Genomic DNA, 20,956 nt, shown 5'->3' with positions numbered 1-20,956 from the left:
CCTCACCTTCCATTACCTCAACCCATTCCTGAAACCTCAAGTCACCCTTACCCCACAACCTCTAACCACTCCTGATCCCTAAAACCCCCCTACCTCCCTTTACCTCAACAAATCCCTAAACCCTAAAATCACATTTTTTTTTAAAAACACATTTTTATTGATTTACAAAAGCAATACACCAGCCATTCAGCACTACATCACAATAATCTAGGATTACATCTACAAATTTGCGCTTCCCAGTATGCAGAACAAAATGGAATGAAATCGGACAATCCCTTTATGGCTAGACCTCCCCCCGACCATTTCCCCCAGACTCTGGGATATTTCTTGAGACACCCATGTGCCACATACATGACTTTCTCCTGTCTGGCCCTCCAGTCCACTCCAGTCCGCCATCGCCCCACACTCGGGGTTCTGGGCATTTCCAGGAGGCCACGATGTCTTTCTTGGCAACCACCATACCTACAGTAAAAAACAATTTCTCATTCCTAGACCCATCCAACCCATCAGTGATCCCCAGGATCATGTGCTTTGGGTCATGGGGGACCTCCCATCCTAAGACTTTGGTGTGTTCTTCCTCGATGTCCCTCCAGAATCGCGCTACGCGGGGGAAGGCCCATACCATATGGAGGAATTCAGATGGTCATGGCCACACCTAGTACAGGCTGAGGTCGGACTAAACCCTGCCCGATGAAAGCACACTGGGGTGAGGTATGCGGTATGTAAATAGTAGAGCTGCTCCAAGCTCAGCCTAGCAGATGTGGTGACCATTCTGGGGGCCATAAGGGCGTCACACCAGTCCTCCTACTCCAAGGGGCCCACCTAGTCCTCCCACTGAGCCCGCAGTCGGTCTAGGGAAGTAGGGGTATTGTTGATCAGTGTATGGTAAATGCGGGGCCCACCTAGTCCTCCCAATATCAGGTATGTAAGAATTTAAAGTGTATGATTCGTAACCTGCTACTTGCTGAGACCTTCCAAATTTGCTGGCAGCAATATGGTGGTCATCAATGTTTTTTTGTACTTGTATAGCGCACAGCTACCCGCAGTGGGTTTCCCGGCGCTTGAACGAATACCGCAAGGGAACCCTTCCTGGCTTTCCTTGTGAAGTGTCCACTCTTGGGCACCCCCATGGTGCAGACCAGGCATCCCTCGTGTTGTGGGGGTCGTTGTGGAGACTAAGCAAGCTATTGCCCAGAGTTGCAGCACGGGACCCATGATCAGAATAGGCACCGAGGCGAGAATATCCGGTTAGGGGAATTAATGTGCGCGAGTCCCGCCGAGGTGGGAATCGAACCCTGGTCCCTGGCCAGAGCTCTGCATCGAGGTCTGCCTGCTCTAACCATTGAGCCACACTTCTCAATGGGGGTTCCCAACTCCTCATCCCAGTGAACTTGCATGTTTAGTTTCGGGTCGGGACTGTTTGTCTGGGTGGTGCGATAGAGCATGGAGACCACATGTGGAGGTGCGGGGTTTTGCAACAGGGTATGCAATGGAGCCAACACCGCAGGTCCTCGATCTTCCGAAGCATTTGTTAGCCGCCCACCTCGTGAGTAACTGGGAGGTCTGGGTGATGCTGTATTCCCAGCAACGGAAACTGTAGCATGGGTGTTTGTAACCTCTAAGGAAATTTCTGCCAGGCTATGTTCGTGCAATCGACTGTCGTCAGATTTTTCCCCTCAGTTGCTTAGTGGAGCTCAGGAATGCTGTGGTCGGAACGGGAGACATGTATCCCTGCTCCACAGCTAAGTGTGGCATGTATGGTGGTGGGCGAATCCAATACGCTGCAAAGTGTGCTGGGAAACAACCTTTACAACGCAACTTTTACAACGCACTACCATTACAACAAAACTTTTACAATGCAAGATCTATTACATCGCATGCCATTACAATGCAGTCATTCCAACGCATACCATCACAACGCATGTCAATACAACGCAGTCATTATGACGCATACCATTATAACACATACCATCACAACGCATAGTAGCCTTACACTATCCAAAACTTACCCTACTGTTGCACCCCCTGGAGTTAGAATAGTAATTTTTACTCCTACACTATCCAACACTTACCCTACTTTTGCACCCCCCTGGAGTTAGAATAGTAATTTTTACCCCTACACTATCCAACACTTACCCTACTGTTGCACACCCTGGAGTTAGAATAGTAATTTGTACCCCTATACTATCCAATACTTACCATACATGCAATGTAATGGTATGTGTTCTAATGTTATGCGTTGTAAAGGTAGTATGCGTTATAATGAAATGCGTTGTAAAGGTAGTTTTTAGACAATTCGTTGTAATGGCATGCGTTGTAATGGTAGTTTTTAGAAAATTCGTTGTAATGGCATGCGTTGGTGTGGAATGCGTTGCAAAGGATTTTGCGTTGCAAAAATGCGTTGTAAAGGCATGCATTGTAAAAGTATGCGTTGTAACGTCATACATCCAGTGTGCTTGGGCGCATTGAAAATATAGATCCATGTCAGGTGCCCTCTAGCAAAGGGCTGGGTCAAAAGCTCCCATTTCATCCTGGGCTGTTTCCCTCCCGACGCTAATCAAGTCAATTGGGTCTTTAGAGTTTTGAAAAATTGCCGACTGGGTGCATATGGAATATTAATGAACAGGTGGAGTGGTGTTGGGAGTATAATCATCTTTATCAGGGCGTTCCGTCCTGCCAGCGACAGGGGCTTACAGATCCATCTTGTGATGGACTCCATCAGGGCATCCAGCGTTCGCCCTTAATTATTGCGCATCAGCTCCGCCTTGCCTCTTGCTATCGTGATCCCTAGATATTTAACGTCTGCTTCACACCCTTTTAGTGGGTAATCAGGAGCAAATCGTTGGACAGCCTGGTGAGGGGGGGACATTTGGAGTTTTCACCAGTTGATGTTTATTCTCAAGAGCATTCCAAAATATATAAGTTCCCCTAGTAATGGATTGAAGCTAATTCTGGGTTCCCGCATGTACAATGTTATGTCATCCTTGTAAAGAGACACTAGAATATCCCTGGTTGGATACTGCAGCGCATATACCCTGTGATGCTGTCGGAGCTTGGCTGCCAGCGACTCCACAGCTACTGATCTCTACCTTCACACGTCTGTCTCCTTCCCGTCAGAGGCTGACAGCAGAGTTGCCACCGGCGCCGCTGCCGGTTTGATGCTTGTGTCAGGTGTTACCTGCTCCCAGTCTGGTGAGCTAGGTTCAGCAGCGCAACGCTTTCCAAGCAGCTGCCATTTTAGGCGATCTGTGTCTGCTGCTAGTAGCGCTCATGCTTAGTCACCATTCAGTGCTGTTTTTAAGCTGTTGTGCTCCTCCATCTGCTCGGTGGGCCATACGCTTCTTCTACGGCTCTATTTGGATGCTAAATTTAGACTGATGGGGCAGGATAATGTTGCTTAGTGTTCCCGCGCGGCAAGAGCCTCACGCAATTGTGGCCATCTTGCTTGTGCGCCATCTTGCGCCCCACCCTCGCCTCCCTTTGCCTTTAAAAACCCCTGAACCCTCAAGTCACCCTAACCTCCCATTACCTCTACTTACCCCTGAACCATCAAGTCACTCTCACCTCCAGTTACATTATCCCACCCCTGATTGCTCACCGAATGCCTGAGGCCTCAATTCACCCTCACATCCCTTTACCTCTACCCACTCTTCAGCTCTCAAAGAACTATCAGCTCCCTTTACCTACCTGTGAACCCTCAAGTCACACTTACCTCCCCTTACCTCTAACTATCCTTGAACTCTCAAGCCACCTTCAGATCCCCTTACTTTTACCCATCCCTGAAACCTCAAGTCAACCTCAACTCCCTTCACCTCTACCCAAGCTTGAACCCTCAAGCCACCCTTGTTACCCTTTATCTCTACCTTCCCCTAAACCATCAAGTTACCCTTGCCTACCTTTACCACTATCTACCCCTCAACTCTCAGGTCACCATTGCCTCCCTTTACCTCTATCCAGCCTTAAACCCTAATGTCACCCTGACCTTTCCTCACCTCCAATCACCTCTAAGAGCTCAAGAAACCCTTGCCTCCATTTACTTCTATATACCCATGATTTTCAAGTCACCCTCACCTTCCATTACCTCAACCCATTCCTGAAACCTCAAGTCACCCTTACCCCATTACCTCTACCCACTCCTGATCCTTAAACCCCCCCTCCCTCCCTTTACCTCAACAAATCCCTAAACCCTAAAATCAAATTTTTTTTTATAAACACAATTATTGATTTACAAAAGCAATACATCAGCCTTTCAGCACTCCACCATAATAATCTAGGGTTACATCCACACATTTGCGCTACCCAGTATGCAGACAATAATACATTTCCCCCAGACTCTACGATATTTCTTGGGACACCCATGTGCCAAATACATGACTTTCTCCTGTGTGGCGCACCAGTCCACTCCGCCATCGCCCCACACTCGGGGTTCAGGGCTTTTCCAGGAGGCCGCAACGTCTGTCTTGGCAACCACCATACCTGTAGTAAAAAACAATTTCTCATTCCTAGACCCATCCAACCCATCAGTGATGCCCAGGATCGTGTGCTTTGGGTCATGGGGGACCTCCCATCCGAAGACTTCGGTGAGTTCTTCCTCGATGCCCCTCCAGAATCGCGCTAGGCGGGGGAAGGCCCATACCATATGGAGGAAGTCAGCTGGTCATGGCCACACCTAGTACAGCCTGAGGTCAGACTAAACCCCACCCGATGAAGGCGCACCGGGGTGAGGTATGCGGTATGTAAATAGTAGAGCTGCACCAAGTGCAGCCGAGCAGATGCGGTGACCGTTCTGGGGGCCATAAGGGCATCACGCCAGTCCTCCTCCCCCAAGGGCCCACCTAGTCCTCCCACTGATCCCACAGTCGGTCTAGGGAAGTAGGGGTATTGTTGATCAGTGTATGGTAAATGCGGGAGATGCCACCCTTCCCCAGATCCCCAAACATAATCTGAGCTTCAGGCGGGCTGTGATCAGGAAGCCGCGTACCTGTTGTAAGGTGTGTGTGGAGGGCGTGCCGCAGTTGCACATAAAAATCACAATTTTTTAAATGTAATAACTATGGTGTTTTTAAAAAAAAAATTCCTGAGTTGTAAAATACTGCATGGTAAAGGTACAAATACTTATCTGTGTGTTACTTACCTGCATGGTAAAGACTGCAAGGTAAAGGCCTTGAATCATAAAGGGTGCACGTTAAAGAATGCTTCCCCTCAGGCAGAACACTATTGTTTTAGGGGTTTTAGGTTTGTTTGATGTCCTTCAATATATTGGGTGTGCCCCTTCTCCTCACAGCTGGCCCTTGCCCTCCTACACAGGATACTTTAGGTCTCGCCGGAGATAGCGCATGCACTGTCAGTTGCAAGACATTTTGTTTACTTAGGGGACTTAGAGCCTGCCTGTTGCTTACCATTTGTTGGCTTCATCATCACTCTCATTTCCTTGCTTTACTTTGGTCAGCAAGTGCAGGCTTTACTTCCTCTTCTTGTCTTCGTCCCTACTGTGGAGCATTGCTTTCCTTGTCCATCATCCTTGCACTACTCACTGCTTTCAGCAGTACTCTTTGTTCCTTTTACTTGCATCTCCTTCCTCCTGCCCCCTCTCCCCTTCACCATTGCTGCTTACCCAATCCACCTCCACACCCTCCTACTTTGTTGCTTGCCCCTCTTGTTCAGCAAGAAAAAAGAAGCCAAAAGTCACTCCAATGGCTGTCAACATGCTACAAAGATGCAAATAGCACTGCTCTCCTTGCTCTGCATGGTCTTTTTGGTGCTATCTTCATGGGTTGGCAAAACAGCAAACTTCAGCTCAGACATAAGATAATTAAGCATTTTTGTTTGTGAAGGCAGGTAATAATCCCAAAAGAAAATGGATCACTGCCCCTCGTGGTCAGCCCTGGCCACGTAATATCGCTTTTTTCCCCCTAACTTTCAGCTATTCTACACAGCAGTCCTGCTACTGTACAACATTGCTAAAGGAAATTGACAAAGGCAATAACACTCCCATATAAAAGACCTTTTTGCTGTGCCATTGTTTGTCTTTATTTCCAGTGCAGAGTGGGGTGTACTTTGGTTTTCTCCTTGCAGGAGTGTGAGGTTCTCTGGGCATCCCTGATGCATTCAATCCCTCTACCAAGGTGGTGATGGCATTATCTAGACTGAATGGTGAAATCTAAACAGCCCCAGGTAAGGCATTCCTATCTTAATATTGACTGCAGAATATCACAATATTAGAATATTGTGACAATGATATTGAGGACCAAAGTATTGTGAAGATACTCTGATGATAGTGGGCTGGGGGTACAACACGTCAAGGATGCCCAGAGAACCTCACACGCCTGAGAGGAGAAAACCAGACTGAAAAAAATGCCATTTCTTGCGCGTAACAGTTGACGTTACGCTGCCAGGGGTAAGAGATGATATGGTTTGTGGTGTGAGAGATATTTGGTTCAAAGGCAATTTGCTAACTATAAAATACTCTAATACATAGGCCGTTATTTACTAAGGGCCTGATTTAAATGTTGGCGGACCTGGTCCCGTCATCACTTTTTCGACAGTTTCACCACCCGCCTACTTGGCAGTCTGCCCGCTCGATTTAGATGTTGGCAGTCCATATGCAAAAGGCCAATTGAGTCCGGCTGACTCCTCCAGCATATCCTTCCTTCCTCGACGCCCTCAGAGGCAAAAGTGGCAGTCAGAGGGAGTCCAGCCAGGATTCCCACTGACTTTCCATGGGGAATATCTGGCGGAAAAACCTCATACTTCTAGTTGGCAAAATTGAAGGAAATGAGTTCAAAACTTAACATTTCTGCTGTTTCTGACTTGTGTTTCTGTCTTGGACCCTATTGTCCAGGTCCTCCCTTTGCAGCTGAAACTTGTTCACAATGCTAATTCACTATGTTGTCACTGGAAACAAAGGTAAGTATTATTACACTTGTCCCACTATGAATTGTGTGTTAACATTTGCATTGGCCTCTTGCATTTTTACATTGCTCTTACATGCAATTTTTTTATGTCTCATGCATAAGTGTGCACCTTACCACCTATCGTGGTAAAATGTGCACATCTGTGTTGAGACTTAAAAAAATATTTTTGGGTGGTGGCTGTTGTGGGTGTTGCGCCCTTGGTGCCTGTGGGTGTAAATTCAACAGTGTGTGTATGTTGGTGGTGTGCATAACAATATGTACAAAAAAGGGCAAATTAACTACATAGACATATTGACAGTAAGTGCAGTGAGATAATGACAAGTAGAACTTACCTGTCCCCACACCACCTGGACCTCACTCCATCAGGACACCACCACCAGGACACCGCCAGCACAAGGGGAACATCTAAATATGCTTGGCGCAAACCCACAAGCATGATGACAACATAGTGCTGTAGCCAGAAGCAAAGACAACCGATGCAGTGGTTACTCAGTCTCCTTTTGCCACACCTAAATACGGCGGACAGAACGCCATCAGCTCGACGGAATACGTGGGACCGCAGCCAAGGTGGGACGCTGGTTGTACTGCCAAGATCTAAATCAGGCTTGCATCACTTTTTTGGTGGAGGCCAAATATGACTCTTTCCTACGCAAGTCATTACCTCCCGTGCCTTCACATCCCGGTTGTTACACCGACTGCTTTGTTTCCATGCAATGCCATTACAGCGCAAGTGATTACATCGACTTGCAGTAGATGGCGCTGTAACACTAGAAATTTATAATTTACTATTCCAACTCCAGCCTCGCAACAGTAGGGAAGGTGTAGGAATAGTAAACTATACTATTCCTTATGTTAGAGCGCCATCTACTGCAAGTCGATGTAAAGACTTGCGTATTAATGGCATTGCATGGTAACAACGCAGTCGTTGTAACAAATGCATTGTAAAGGTTGTTTCCTCTGTTGACCCAATGCAAAATCTATTTTGTGAATTACAAACGCATGCAACAACCTGATTCGAGCAGCTTTGCATGGCTTTGTGAAAACATAAATAAAGCAAAGCAGCACTGCCTAGCATTAACTTGAGTCAGAGAGGTGTTACATGGATGCAGCATGGGTATTCTTGTGCATTCAACCAAGTATTGGGGCGCAAACCCAGACAGCAGAACTGTACCATATCATAGTATGATGAATGAATGAATTCGTACTTGTATAGCGCCCTTATACCCCAAGGTGTCTTGGTGCTGTACGCATACCGCTGTGGAACCCTTCCTGGCTTTTCCCTGTGAAATGTCCACTCCTGGGCACCCCCAAGGTGAAGCCAGGCATCCAGCACTGTTGGGGCCGTTGTGGAGATTAAGCAAGCTATGGCCCAGAGTTGCAGAGTGGGACCCATGGTTAGAATAGGCACCGAGGCGAGAATTATCAGGTCCGAGGAAATTGAGCCCAAGAACCCCGAGGCGGGAATTGAACCCTGGTCCCGGCCAGACTACTGCATCAGGATCTGCCGCTCTAACCATTGAGCCACACTTCTCCACCATAAATAATATAGCAAATTTCTGCCTTCGTCTTTTGACACAACACAGTGCAGCAATTTCCCTGTCTGATTTGCATTGCATTATGTTGCATTAAAGTTTAGTAAATTGAGGCCTAAATACTTTTTGGAGGAGTGTACCATTAGTTAATATTGCGGTTATGTGTATATTAATAGATGATATTCTTTAAGAATATTCTGGTAATTCAAATTCCGCAGACATGATGAAATACTTAAAGCTTGAGTAGAGGGCGCTGGAGAAATATGCAAGTCATTAAAAGTCTGCAGTTGTGTGCTAAAAAGTCCTATTCCATGGGAGAGTACTAGTAGTTAAATCTTTGGAGGTGTGCACTGATATTATAATTTCTGGAGGTTTATATTACCTCTAGTCTAGATGTAGGCAATATAAGTAAATACTCAGTAGGCTTGCTCTAGCAACTCTTTTGTAGTTCATACTCTGCATGAACACAAGCAGTTATACTTTGAAAGATTGTGCTCATGGTTCAGTCAGACAATCAAATATTTGCATTCAGTTAAAAGCCATAAAAAGATAAAACCAGAAAACACAAATACTTATAAACAAATGACAGGAAATGAATAAATATATGTATCAGGCTACAAAGTGCAATTTTATAACACATAAGAATCTGGTCAATATATAACCATCGAGTCAGACCTGAGATTAGAATAACTCATAGAGGGTTCATATTTAAAAGGTTCAAGTGTTTAAACAATGAGTAAGGTTCCCTCTCTTCTAACCGCCTTCAAGGAACTGCATTTCCCAAAGTTATTCTTGCAAAGTGCATATTTTTAAGTACTATATGTTGGATTTTGTATCGTTTTGCGCTTGTCTTAAATATATAAAGTATTGGATATTTTTCTAAACTGGTGCGGTGTCCTTTTGAAGTGTTTTCACTGAATCTCTGTTGGTTATGTGCAAATGCTTTACACAGCGCCATGTAGCCTTACGGCTAGAGCGGTCGACCTCGGTCCTGGGGAACTGGGTTAGAGTCTCGGGAACGACACTCAAACATCCTGTGATTCTGAGCAAATCACTTAATCTCCCCATGCCTACAAAAAAAAATTAATGTGTTCATCTGTAACGAAAATGGTACTCATTCAAAACGCTCTGATATCCGATGTCTCGGATCTAGTTTGCGCTGTATAAAACAAAAAAAAACAAAAAAAGATACGTCTAACTACTCATGCCAAGCTACCAAGGGGGTGAGCAGGGGTTATTTCAGTAGTGTATCCCCCTTATCCTGACTAGAAGGAAGGGTCCTTACTTGGACAAAAGTGCAAACCATTGCCAACTAGAGACCCCCATTTCTAACAGTATGTGATTAAAAAAAAGCAAATATTCATTGAAGAAAACCTAAGTGGAAGTAATGTTTAATTTAGCTTTGGTTGTAACACCTAAATGATTTTTAAAAATCCCCAGAATTTCATGGAAATAAACACTAAAAGTCATGGAAACCAAAACTCGCATACCAAATGCAATGCTTGCGACCTCACAATATTTGAAGATATAAACAACACTGGACCTGATTCACAAGGTAAACGTACACTTTCGTGTTAGTTTACTATTTTTTGGTAATCAAAAACTATAGGGCATTTTAGCAAGGCGGGTGATATTTCTATCGCTCTATTAGCAAGCTGTTGCTAACTGATGTTAGCGACAGCTTTGAGGCGATAGCGAGCGGTTTGGGGCCCGCTTTGCATGTCAGCGATATTTATCGCTAATGACATGCAAAGTGGGAGTACCCAACCTGTTAGCGACTGAAAGCAGTCGCTAACATCGCTATCGCCTATTACCAACACAGGCGTAGCGTTGGACCAAAAACTAACACCTGCTCAGACCAGTTCTTAGCCATTATATCCAATGCGAGGTGGATATAATGGCTAAGAACCTGTTAGCGATAATGCGTGAATATTGCTGTATTCTCCGCGATATTCACGGATGTTGCCGCTATTGCCTGGAAACTTATCGCTTTTGAGATAAACGTAGCTAATAGCATGTTACATCTGCGATAAAATTGGCGATGCACGGTGATAGAAATAATGTCGCTAAGCTTATTTAGCGATAAATATCGCTAGTTGTTGATAATATGCCCCTATGAGTTTATTTTACTAATAGTAATTTTATGAGAATGGCGATACCACAGCCGGGGTCAGGCCTATCTTTTTATGCGAGCAGTCGCCGCCTCAAATGCATAGTCTCAATAGTTGTCAAAATTACTATTAGTAAAATTGAACCAAGAGATTTTGAATAACCAAAAAAAAAGTACACATACACAAAAGTGTAAGTTTACCTTTATGAATAATGCTCACAGCATCTAGAAACATTTTAAGGTAGCATTTTTTGGTTTCTGATTTTTTTTTGTGGATTTAATTAACTATACAAATAAACTTTCATTCATCCATTCAATAAAACAACACATACTCGAACCAATCAAAAAAAAAACTTTCTAGTCATCTCTTTCAGAGTGGAGGGTAATATGTTGTGTAATCTCATCTGTAAGATTAATTATGTAATTTGTAGTTGCGCTTGTCACATCAAGAGTGAAGTAATATGCATTGCATTTTGAGTGGAACCTATGTCTTTATAGCTATTGTCTGAGTTATAGATTGCAGTCCTTATCATAGTCTGCCATTTTCAGTAGTTTTTGTAGTTTCAATTGTAACCATAACTCTGAATTTATTAACTGTTTTACAAGACGTTAAGGTGTTATACCTAACAATATTAAAAACTTTACTTTAGCCTTTGTTTACCACAATTAAAGAGTAAGTACATACACCCTCTTTGTCAATACGATTGTTTATGTGAACTTGTAAAGTAAGGACACACTACTATCACTTAAACATGATGTAGAAATGTTTTTACACTTTGTCAACGTGAACGACTAAACATGGTCACAAGGTCTACTTTGAGGCCTGGCTGTAATAGTGATAGAGTTAAAAAACATTCTCTCTACATGGTTTGCACAAATCACTAAAGGAACTTATGGGCCTTCACTCATTTGGCCTCTATTTATCAACTCAAATCGAGAGTTTTTGACACGTAAATGCAACGGAAAGGATTCTGCGGCAGATTCTCAACTTCTGGCGCATCTCTGCTAATCCGCAGGGATGCGCCAGTACAGTTGCGACACGCCAAACCACCCGTGTGCCACCACTGATGCGCCGCATTTACGATGCGGCGCACCGAGGCGCACGGATGAGCAGATGCGTGTCGCATTCCCCAGCGGAAAGTCGGCGCATTGCTGGAGTCGCGTCCCAAGCGCAGTGCGGCTCCAGCAAGGCTCGGGGTACCCCTATGCCTAACGTGCTGCATCAATCCTTACGCCTGCTTCAAGCAGGTGCATGGGTTTGATGCAGCATGGCCGTAAAAGTGACTGAGTGAAATCTTGTAGATTTCACTCAGCCGCTTTTCCGAGGCGTTCCTGCGCCGTAATGCCCCCCCCGTGCCGGAACGCCCATATGTGGCGCAGGGCTTTACAACGTGACGCATCTGCCATGTCACGTGATGCCATGCTGCGGAGTAAATACCCCGCAGCATGGCGCTGGCTTTGCACCGCCGCTGCGTCACAAACGTGATGCAACAACGGTGCAAATGTGGCGTACGAGGCTTGTAAATCTGCCCCTCCATAATAACTTTCAAGTGTCAATGTTCACCCAGAACAATCAGGAATAACTAGATCATTGCTAGTTGGCTTGAAACATATTTTCACTTACCTCACACTGTGTTTAACCCCTTGCATGCGGTGCTCTTGTGCGTAGGATGGCCGGGGGCCGTCCGATCTGAGCACACGTGGAATTTTGCCGCACCGCGGCAAAATTCTGCCCGCGCCCAAGGGGTTAAATGTATGTCTTGAATATATATCATTTGTGATGTATATATTGTGCTGTGATTTGTAAATACATTTCTTTGTTTTCACTTCACGTCACCAATTTGTTGATAAGTGTAATTGTATATTATATATCTGTGTGTGCATATATATGTTTTGGTCTCCTTTATGAGTACACAACTTTCACCTAATTTGTTATAAAATCATATATTGATTTATAAATACATGAGTTTCTTTTGTTTGGACTTACACTTGGACATATTTCATCAAATGATAGTCTCATCTTAGTAGAGCGTCCAAGTATACAAATAATTTAGGCGCTCCCTAAAGCTAATAGGTGGCAGAACCACTTCACTTAATGCTTTAAGGGGGAGCACAGGCACTCTACACCTAGTTAGCAGGGGTACACTGCACAGAGGTCTAAAGTCAGCAAATTAGGGTCCAGAAAAAGTTGAGCTTATTATTCAGAAAAAATTACATTTCCTATTTGCGCTTTAATTTTTGCCCACTTCTCTCTTGCTGAATCCCCAGAAACTGGAGTCTCCAGCACTTAACCCGCTAAAATCCTCTGAAATTGCATGAAGATTTGTTACAGCACCAAACCTATTAGCACATGAAAACACTTCTGCCACCTTTTTAACAATGTTTTGCCCCCTTGATAGATCCGAAAAAACGTGCTAAACCTGAGAATACTAACCTTGCTAAATGTTTGTCAAAATTTGTTGGAGGTTATCAAAGAATGCCATAGTCATTAGCAAATGAACACTTTTGGCCACCCCATTTAACAGGGCTCTCTTCTTGATGCATCTGCACACATCTGAAATACCAAGTGTAACGTAAACATGATAAGCAGGGGAAAAAATGTGTACGCATTTTTATAAAATAATGCTAAAGCTATGGGTGGATGGAAAAAACCTTTGCAGCTGTCACGATATCTCCATGAATTAACCCTTCTCTACAGAGCAGATTTCCCCCACAACCTTCAATGGCAGCACAGAACTGCACTACATTGCATGGCTACCTGTTTAATGTTCTTTATATTTTATAGAAAAACTAAAGTTAAGTGGAAGTTAAGGCTGATAGGGTTCTATGAGTTACTACAATACAAACCCTAAAATGACAAGAAATTCACAAAAGAATGTACTAGCGTGCCATTAGCTCCCACTGCAGCTCCCACTGCTACCGATCTCACTAAGGGCCATATACAGGTAATTTTTATTTTGAGATTCTCAAATTCAGATTTTTAGGGAATCGCAATTAGAAAATCACAAAACGCAATGTAGGTAGGATTAACAAAATTTTTTGCGAATCCCACTTATTCCTTATTTGCGAATCGCAAATTGAGATTCTCAAATAAGGGACACCTTCTCATTCATTCCTATGTGCTAGAAGGCCCATAGGAATGAATGGGAAGACATTCTCAATTGCGATTCTCAATTAGAGAATCGCAAATTGAGAATGCAATTTCAGGGTTGCAAGGGTGTCAATAGGACACCCTTTTGCACCCCTGAAATTAACATGTGTGCACATGTGGACCACATCCATACCCTAAGGGCATGTATGTGACCCACATGGCACTTTGAAAATTGCCAAAAAGTGCATTTTTCAAAGAAATTACAAATTACCACCAACCTAAAGTGGGTGGTATTTTGCGATTCCTTAAGCCAAAATTCACACAACTTGGGTGCTTCCTACATTGCTTTTAAGGAATCACAATTTGCGATTCCTTAAATGCAATTGCAAAATAAGGAATTGCAAATTTTAGGATTCCTCATTTTGCATGTGGGTTTTTGTGTGCTAGATAGCACACTGCCCAAATTTTGCGAATTTCAGCATTTGCGAGCACAATTAGGCTTCCTACGTATGGCCCTAAAACATTAATTCAAGCTTTCTCCATGAGTTACGGAAGGTGTAAATGAAAAGTTCAGAAAAGATTGAGAAAGTCTATTGATGAGAGTTTAAGAGTTTATTTGGTGGTACGAAGACGTAGCTGGGTGTCACATAGAATTGAAATGTTGATTACATAAGATTTTGCTTGTGTTTGAAGGTATTAGTGTATGTTGTAAAAGTGTCTGAGACTGAGGCCATTGGCAGTTGGGGCCACATGCATCAAAGTCAGGATTTGCGATTCCTAAATAGCGACTTTTAGGAAATCGCTATTTGGGAATCGCAAATCCCTATGCATGTAGGAATTGCAAAAATAATTGTGATTCCTACTCTTTCCTTAATTGCGATTTGCAAATTGTGAGTTGCAAAGATGGCTTCCCATTCATTTCTATTGGCCTAGAGGCCCATATGAATGAATGGGATTTGCATGCGCAATTTGCGAATTGCACCCGATAGGTGCAATTTCAAGGCTGCAAGGGTGCCAAAAGGACCCCCTGTTGCACACCTGAAATTTCCATGTTACCACATGTTGCGCACACACATGCCCCAAGGGCATGTGTGTGTGTGCAACATGGAACTTTAAAAAATGCACTTTAGTGCATTTTTCAAAGTTTTCGCAAATTACCATAACGTTTAAATTCATGGAAATTTGCGATACCTAATAGCAAAATCGCTATTTGAAATTGCATCATGCATTGCATTAAGGGAATCGCAATTCCCTAAATGCATTCGCAATTTAAATAATCACAAATTTTTTAGTTACCTAAATTGCGAATTTGCGTTGATGTATCCCAAATGCAAACATACTGGTATTTAGTATGATGTATGTGCCCCTTGGTCTGTTGTTGGGTGGTTTAATCCTGTGTTTTGACATGCTCCTCCAATGTCAGAGTGTGATATTGAACTGTGATTTTTATTGTTTTCTTAAAGTGTTTCTTCTTTCTTAGAAATCTGAATATTTATTTTTATTATGGACACGATTAGTAAGATTGTACATCATACAATGAGTTACAGTAGGGTCACAAAATCTACAATGTTACAAAGAAGTTATGGAGATGGTGGAAGTTAAGTATAAGTGAGGAAAGTTGGGTTGGGAGCTAAAGTTTTATCAGCAGCTGAACTTGCGGACACTCCCCTGACTAGAATGTGAATTGCACAAGTACTGTACTCTTGACCTGGGCTGATGAAAGTAGTTTTACTGTAGGAGTTGAAGAATCCCACTGTCTTCAATGGCCTGACTGAGAAGAGTGCTGTAGAATAACACTAGGCAGATATCACTGTCAATAACAGGAGTGCCTGGGAATCCAATGAATAGTCCTAGTGATACTTACATATGAAATGTGGTACCATGTCTTCTGCTTAAATGTGTGAGACTCTGGACTGTCTGTTCATAGATACCCAATCCAAGATGGTTCAATACACAACACCTGCTCTTGTGCATGAAGACACGGAGATGATGTATCATCACCATATCTAATGTATAGGAAAGAGCATCAGAGAGAATCAACCGGAGAAAAGAAATCCATCTCTGACACTGGCACCTTTCTCTTTCAGTGGGACCTGGTGTGTGAGCGGAAATAGCTCAATCAGTCCTCAGCCACCTTCTTCTTCATCGGGGTCACGGTGGGATCCATTTTGATTGGTTACCTGGCTGATAGGTACAGTATCATTCATCCATTCTTTGTTTGATGCGTATGCATGGTTCTGCATGTTGAGGAATACTTGCTCATGACTGTATTCTGTGTGTACTACACTGAGGTCTCTGTTCAAGGCATTCTTGTCTTGGTTAGAAGTGCTAAAGTAGACAACATCTTTCCACAGGGTGGACGAGAGCTGATGGTGGTTTATGGATTGGTAATCAATAACTGGACAGTTGTACCACTGAGTCACTGCTAATCTTTCACTATGCTATCAATGTTCCAGGAGCACTGAATTGATGGTTTATTGAGTAGGAGTGTCTCATATATATGAATTATTAAATATATTGTCACGGATTAAGAATTATGTAATAATTTATTGTTGAATTTTAATGCTCTATGTCATGCACTTTGATGGTTTTAATTTAACCGAATAAAGTTATGTTTGACTTGATTCAGATTCCATTCTCCAGGTTCTTGGGGTGATTCAAGCTTAAGAAGCATTCCATATGGCGGAAGAGAAGCAGCATCATGTTTTGAGCTGCAGGGCCATTTCATAACTGAGAGCTCCTCCACCACCACTAAAATAGGAAGGTAGGGGTGTAGGTGAGTAGGGATATCCAACTTAAAAGATCTTGTGGTGGCCCCATCTGAGGGTAGCTACTCAGGCCATGTGTAGTGGAGACCCTTGAGGTCCACTGGGGCTGAGTTCAGGTGACTTCCTCCCTCAGACACTGAGTCAGAACCAGTGCCAGAGGAAGGCAGACAGGACAGCAGATCCAGCAGCACAAGGTGTATCAAACCAGTGACACTTGGCAGAGGGGAGATGCTTTCTCCAGTGCCAAGATTAATGTAAAGGTGTTTTATCTTCCAGGGATGACAAGTGGACCACTCACCAGGAAGCAGCATCCAAAACCAATGTGTGCAAGACAGAAACCGGACACTGTTAAAGTGTTAAACTTCTGTCAAAGAAATAAATATTGTGGTCAAGAAAATAAAGGTAATACATGTAAAATGATCAAAATTGGCTGCATACCCTCCTAATAGATGGCAAGGCAATCTTTAAAGTACATGTTAAAAAACTAGTCATTAGATGTGTGCCCGCATAAGTAAAGGGTCTGCGTTCGTCCTTCACTGGGAACCGAACACCCCACTGTAGTGCTTGGCTCTCACAGGGTAGTGAAACAGAGCAGTCCAAGGCGTTCTCAAGGGAGGTGGTTTGGGCTAGTAATCACTATTCACAGATGTGCAGTATTAACACTCAATAAATGATTGCCCAGCCTCTGCTTTTTCTTTATATCAAAAAAGGAAAAATAAATTTATTACACAGACACTACTCAATACTATGCAGCAATTTGCAAATATACACAGCCTAATAGAAATGCTTCTTTATGACATTGCGTAAACATTCTCACCCTTCCCTACAGAGGTAGTTGAGTATCTCGACTCACATGCCTAAACATTAATGTGTCCCTGAGTGCAAGGGTTTAACATAACTTGGAATAAGAGCACTTCATACTGGCACCAAAGTGAGTGGCAATCAACCTCATTATTTCAACACACATTTCATTGTAGGAATAAATGAAATAATTACATATAACTAGAACTGAGGGCACTTAATACTGGCAATGAAGCATGCAGACATCCATCAAGACTGGCTGGTAGTCTCATTACTTAAATAAAGTATTAGCAAGAGTAAATGTCTAAGCATGACTGGGAGATCTGTGCACTCATCATAGCTGTTAACATCAATAATGCACTAAAGGGAAACACATTTATAATTAGATCACCTTTCAACTATTATAATTCACCCCCAGAGTGTGTTTGCAATGTCACTTTTATACACATTCAATATAAAATACTGCAGGATAAATATAATCCCTAAAGGACATCTCTGTTGTAATTACACCAAGGACTGCCCTGGCCCACCCTGGAGACAGAAATTTAGTACGGCAGCGAAGCCCCACACAATTTGCTAAACAAATGGGCTAAACAGGGCCTGAGTTATGTCTCAGTGAAGTTTATTCAATTGGGACGGTCTTTGCCTCGTTTTTCTCCTGGTGGCGAGTCCTAGCTACCTGAAGCACTGTCTTCGGCTTCCTTGCCTCAAAGCGTGATGCACCTTGTTTTGAGCTTGTTTCACTGGCTTCCAGCACCAGCCTTTCACTTTGCTCTTCTGGGCCTTTCTCCCCCTTGTGCAGAAGCCCAGTCTTTCCCCCAATAAGTCCTCAGGGGGTGTTAGGGGACCAGAGTCCCTGGCCCTTGGGAAGTGTTCCATTGGTCCTGGGGTCAATTAGAGGCAGAGTCCTTAGTCCAGGGGACAGTCAAGGGTTTTCCTCCTTCCGATTGTCCATGACGTCAGCCTCCAGTCCCAGTGTCCAGCAGAAAACCACATCCAATTGAGCTCCCGACCCTGTGCAGGCCCATGTAAGTGGGGGAGGGAGTGTCCAGCAGGCCCGTGAGTCTGGCTTTTCCTTATTGACACATGACCTCCCCTTCCCTATCCCAACCTCCCTGCACAGCCTTCTGAGATAGCTTAAAATGGCTTCACAAAGGTTACTTGCCACATGTGTTCTGGGGGGTCTCAGCTCTACATCTTGCTGACATCTCTGCCAGGGCCTTTCCCACAGTATATCTTCAACGAAGTCCCCCCCCTGGTTTGGCTCTAGAGGTATGAACTCCCTCCTTTGTAGAGAGGCCTGGGCCAGACCCTCTTCCTGGCACAGGATGACAGCTGGCTGATTGATGAAGAGTAGTTTACCTAATCTCTTCTTCCTTCAGAGCTGACTTAAGCACTGTTAATTGCTTCATTTGATGGGTGCGGCTTTTGTTGCTAGAGAGAATAGCAGGGTCACAAAAGGTCTGGGCTCTGATCCTCGTCAGAGACATATGACATTTGTAGATGACCCATAAGCTGCACAAATCTGCTTTTGGACTTCAAAGAATTGTTCTTTTCATACAGAGTACAGTGTATTTTGATGCAAGACTGAAGTATGTAGACCCCAGGGAACTGGAGCTATGCCCTAAGGCAGCCTTTCCCATAGGAGTATAATGGAGAGTCACTACAGTCAAGACAGTAAAGCACACTGACTTCCCTACATGTGTACACCCACATATCAGGCCTATCCCAGGTCACCACCCAACTCTGCACAGTCCCTTCTGTGCCAAGCTGCCCATGTGCAGTTCATGTGCTGCTCACAACAGGAGTCTCCCACATGCAGCCCTCCCGTGTGTGTACAAGTGTTCATGTGCAGCTAGCCAAGTGCCTCTTATCCTTGCTGCATCGCAGTGGCCTTATCTTAAAAGGTGGACACTGGTGGCAAACATGTGCAGTCCATTTTACCATGAGTCACAACAAAAAGGTAAGAACCCTTGTGATCAAAAGTGAAAAACCAAGGTAGAATAGATAGTCAGAACCATCTTCTCATAGTACATATATGTTGAAATCCTTTTTTGTCTTGCACTAGGTAATGTTTACTTTAGCACCAACATTTTGTTCAAGATAGTCAATTTCCCAAAAGGCCCACAACAAACATACTTTCTCATATTTCAATATCTGTCAGCTTCTCAGATAAGCAGAACCTAGCTTTGTTTATGTTGTTTAGGTACTTTGCTGTCATTTCAAGAAGCAGATAGCTAGTAGCAGCGACAAGTGTATTGTGCTTGCGACCTTGACACAAACGGTGGTGTTACGAATGCTTTCTTTGGAATGCCTGAAGATTTGATCTTCTCGACAGACTCTCACTCAATTCTTATATATCATTCTCACCATTATTACGAGAAAAATGAGCCTTGTGATTTGTGATGTAAGATGTGACCAAAAGTGCCATGGGACACAAACAAAACAAAACAACTAAATCCGATTTAACAAGCTACACCTTTGTGGCCCTGTATAGCTTGATAAACCCAGAGTAAAGTAACCCACTGCAAATCACTGTGTTGCATTACTCTGCCCCGGGGGGTTCCGTGGGTGGAGCGTGGGTGTTCCCACACATCCACCCATGGATTTTGGCTCACTCCCAGATTTACCATTACCGGTAGACCTGGGAATGTGTCAAGATGCTACGCCTCCCTTGGTGAGATGCAGCAAGCAAAGATATCTTTATTTCTCCTTGTGTTTTCCTATTTCGTTGTGTGTGCATTCTGCAGCACACATTAACCCCTTCGATGCTGATGACGGTCCCCAGCCGTCATGCATCACGGGGCTCGTGTGCTGATGACGGCTGGGGGCCGTCATAAACCCGCCCACTCGCGATTCCGCCGCACAGGCGCAGAATCGCGGCCGCGCCCGAGGGGTTAAAAGAGGAAAATCCCTCTGAGGATTATTTTTGTGCAGGAAGGTGTCCCTTACATCACAGAGCAGACCTGTCTGCAACACTGACACCCTCGCATCATGGAGCAGAGGTGCCTGTGCTGACTCTAGGCAGGACATTGTGCGCCAGCACAAGAAAAGGATATCAATGTGCCGTATAATGTTATATACGGCCCTTTCCTGCCCTTTCACGCAGTGCAGGAAGGTGGCTTGCTACACTGTGTGAAATATTGATAAATATGCCTCAGAGTGTGTGAATTCTCTTGCACTTTTGTCTAAGGCTATGGTAATGAAAACACAAATGAATGTATGCTTTGAAAGGGCACAAACGCAGAAAATAGGCAAGCCACATGACATAAATGGCCTAGGGACGCGGAGGATATTTTTGCAGCACCTAACTATATTAAACTTATGCTTTTGTGTAGTGATTCTGATCACAAACACCACAGGGAAAACAAACATACACAAAGCACTTAAACACTATTCATTTATGCAGCAAAACTGCAGTTTCTTTTTTTTAATTGATCAGGCTTCAGACTATCTTTAAAAATCTTTGGGCCACTTCACAGAACTAATCTTGGATAAAGTCCTAAACTCACTACTTTTGATATTCACAGAAGGCATTTATTTGTAGTAAAGTTAAGACTCCTACCTTTACTACTGCTAAACTGAGACAAAATCCTGACTTTATGAATTTCGGAATTAACAAAAGGCATTTAGTAGTAGTAAAAATTAAAAGGCATTTAGTAGTAGTAAAGTTAGTATTCCTAACTTTACTACTACTACATGCCTTTTGTGAATACCGAAAGTTGTAAAGTTAGGATTTT

This window comes from Lissotriton helveticus, chromosome 6 (genome assembly GCF_964261635.1).
Source record: "Lissotriton helveticus chromosome 6, aLisHel1.1, whole genome shotgun sequence".
NCBI lineage: Eukaryota > Metazoa > Chordata > Amphibia > Caudata > Salamandridae > Lissotriton > Lissotriton helveticus.
The sequence above is the reverse complement of the archived record's forward strand: the minus strand, read 5'-3'. Positions refer to the sequence as shown.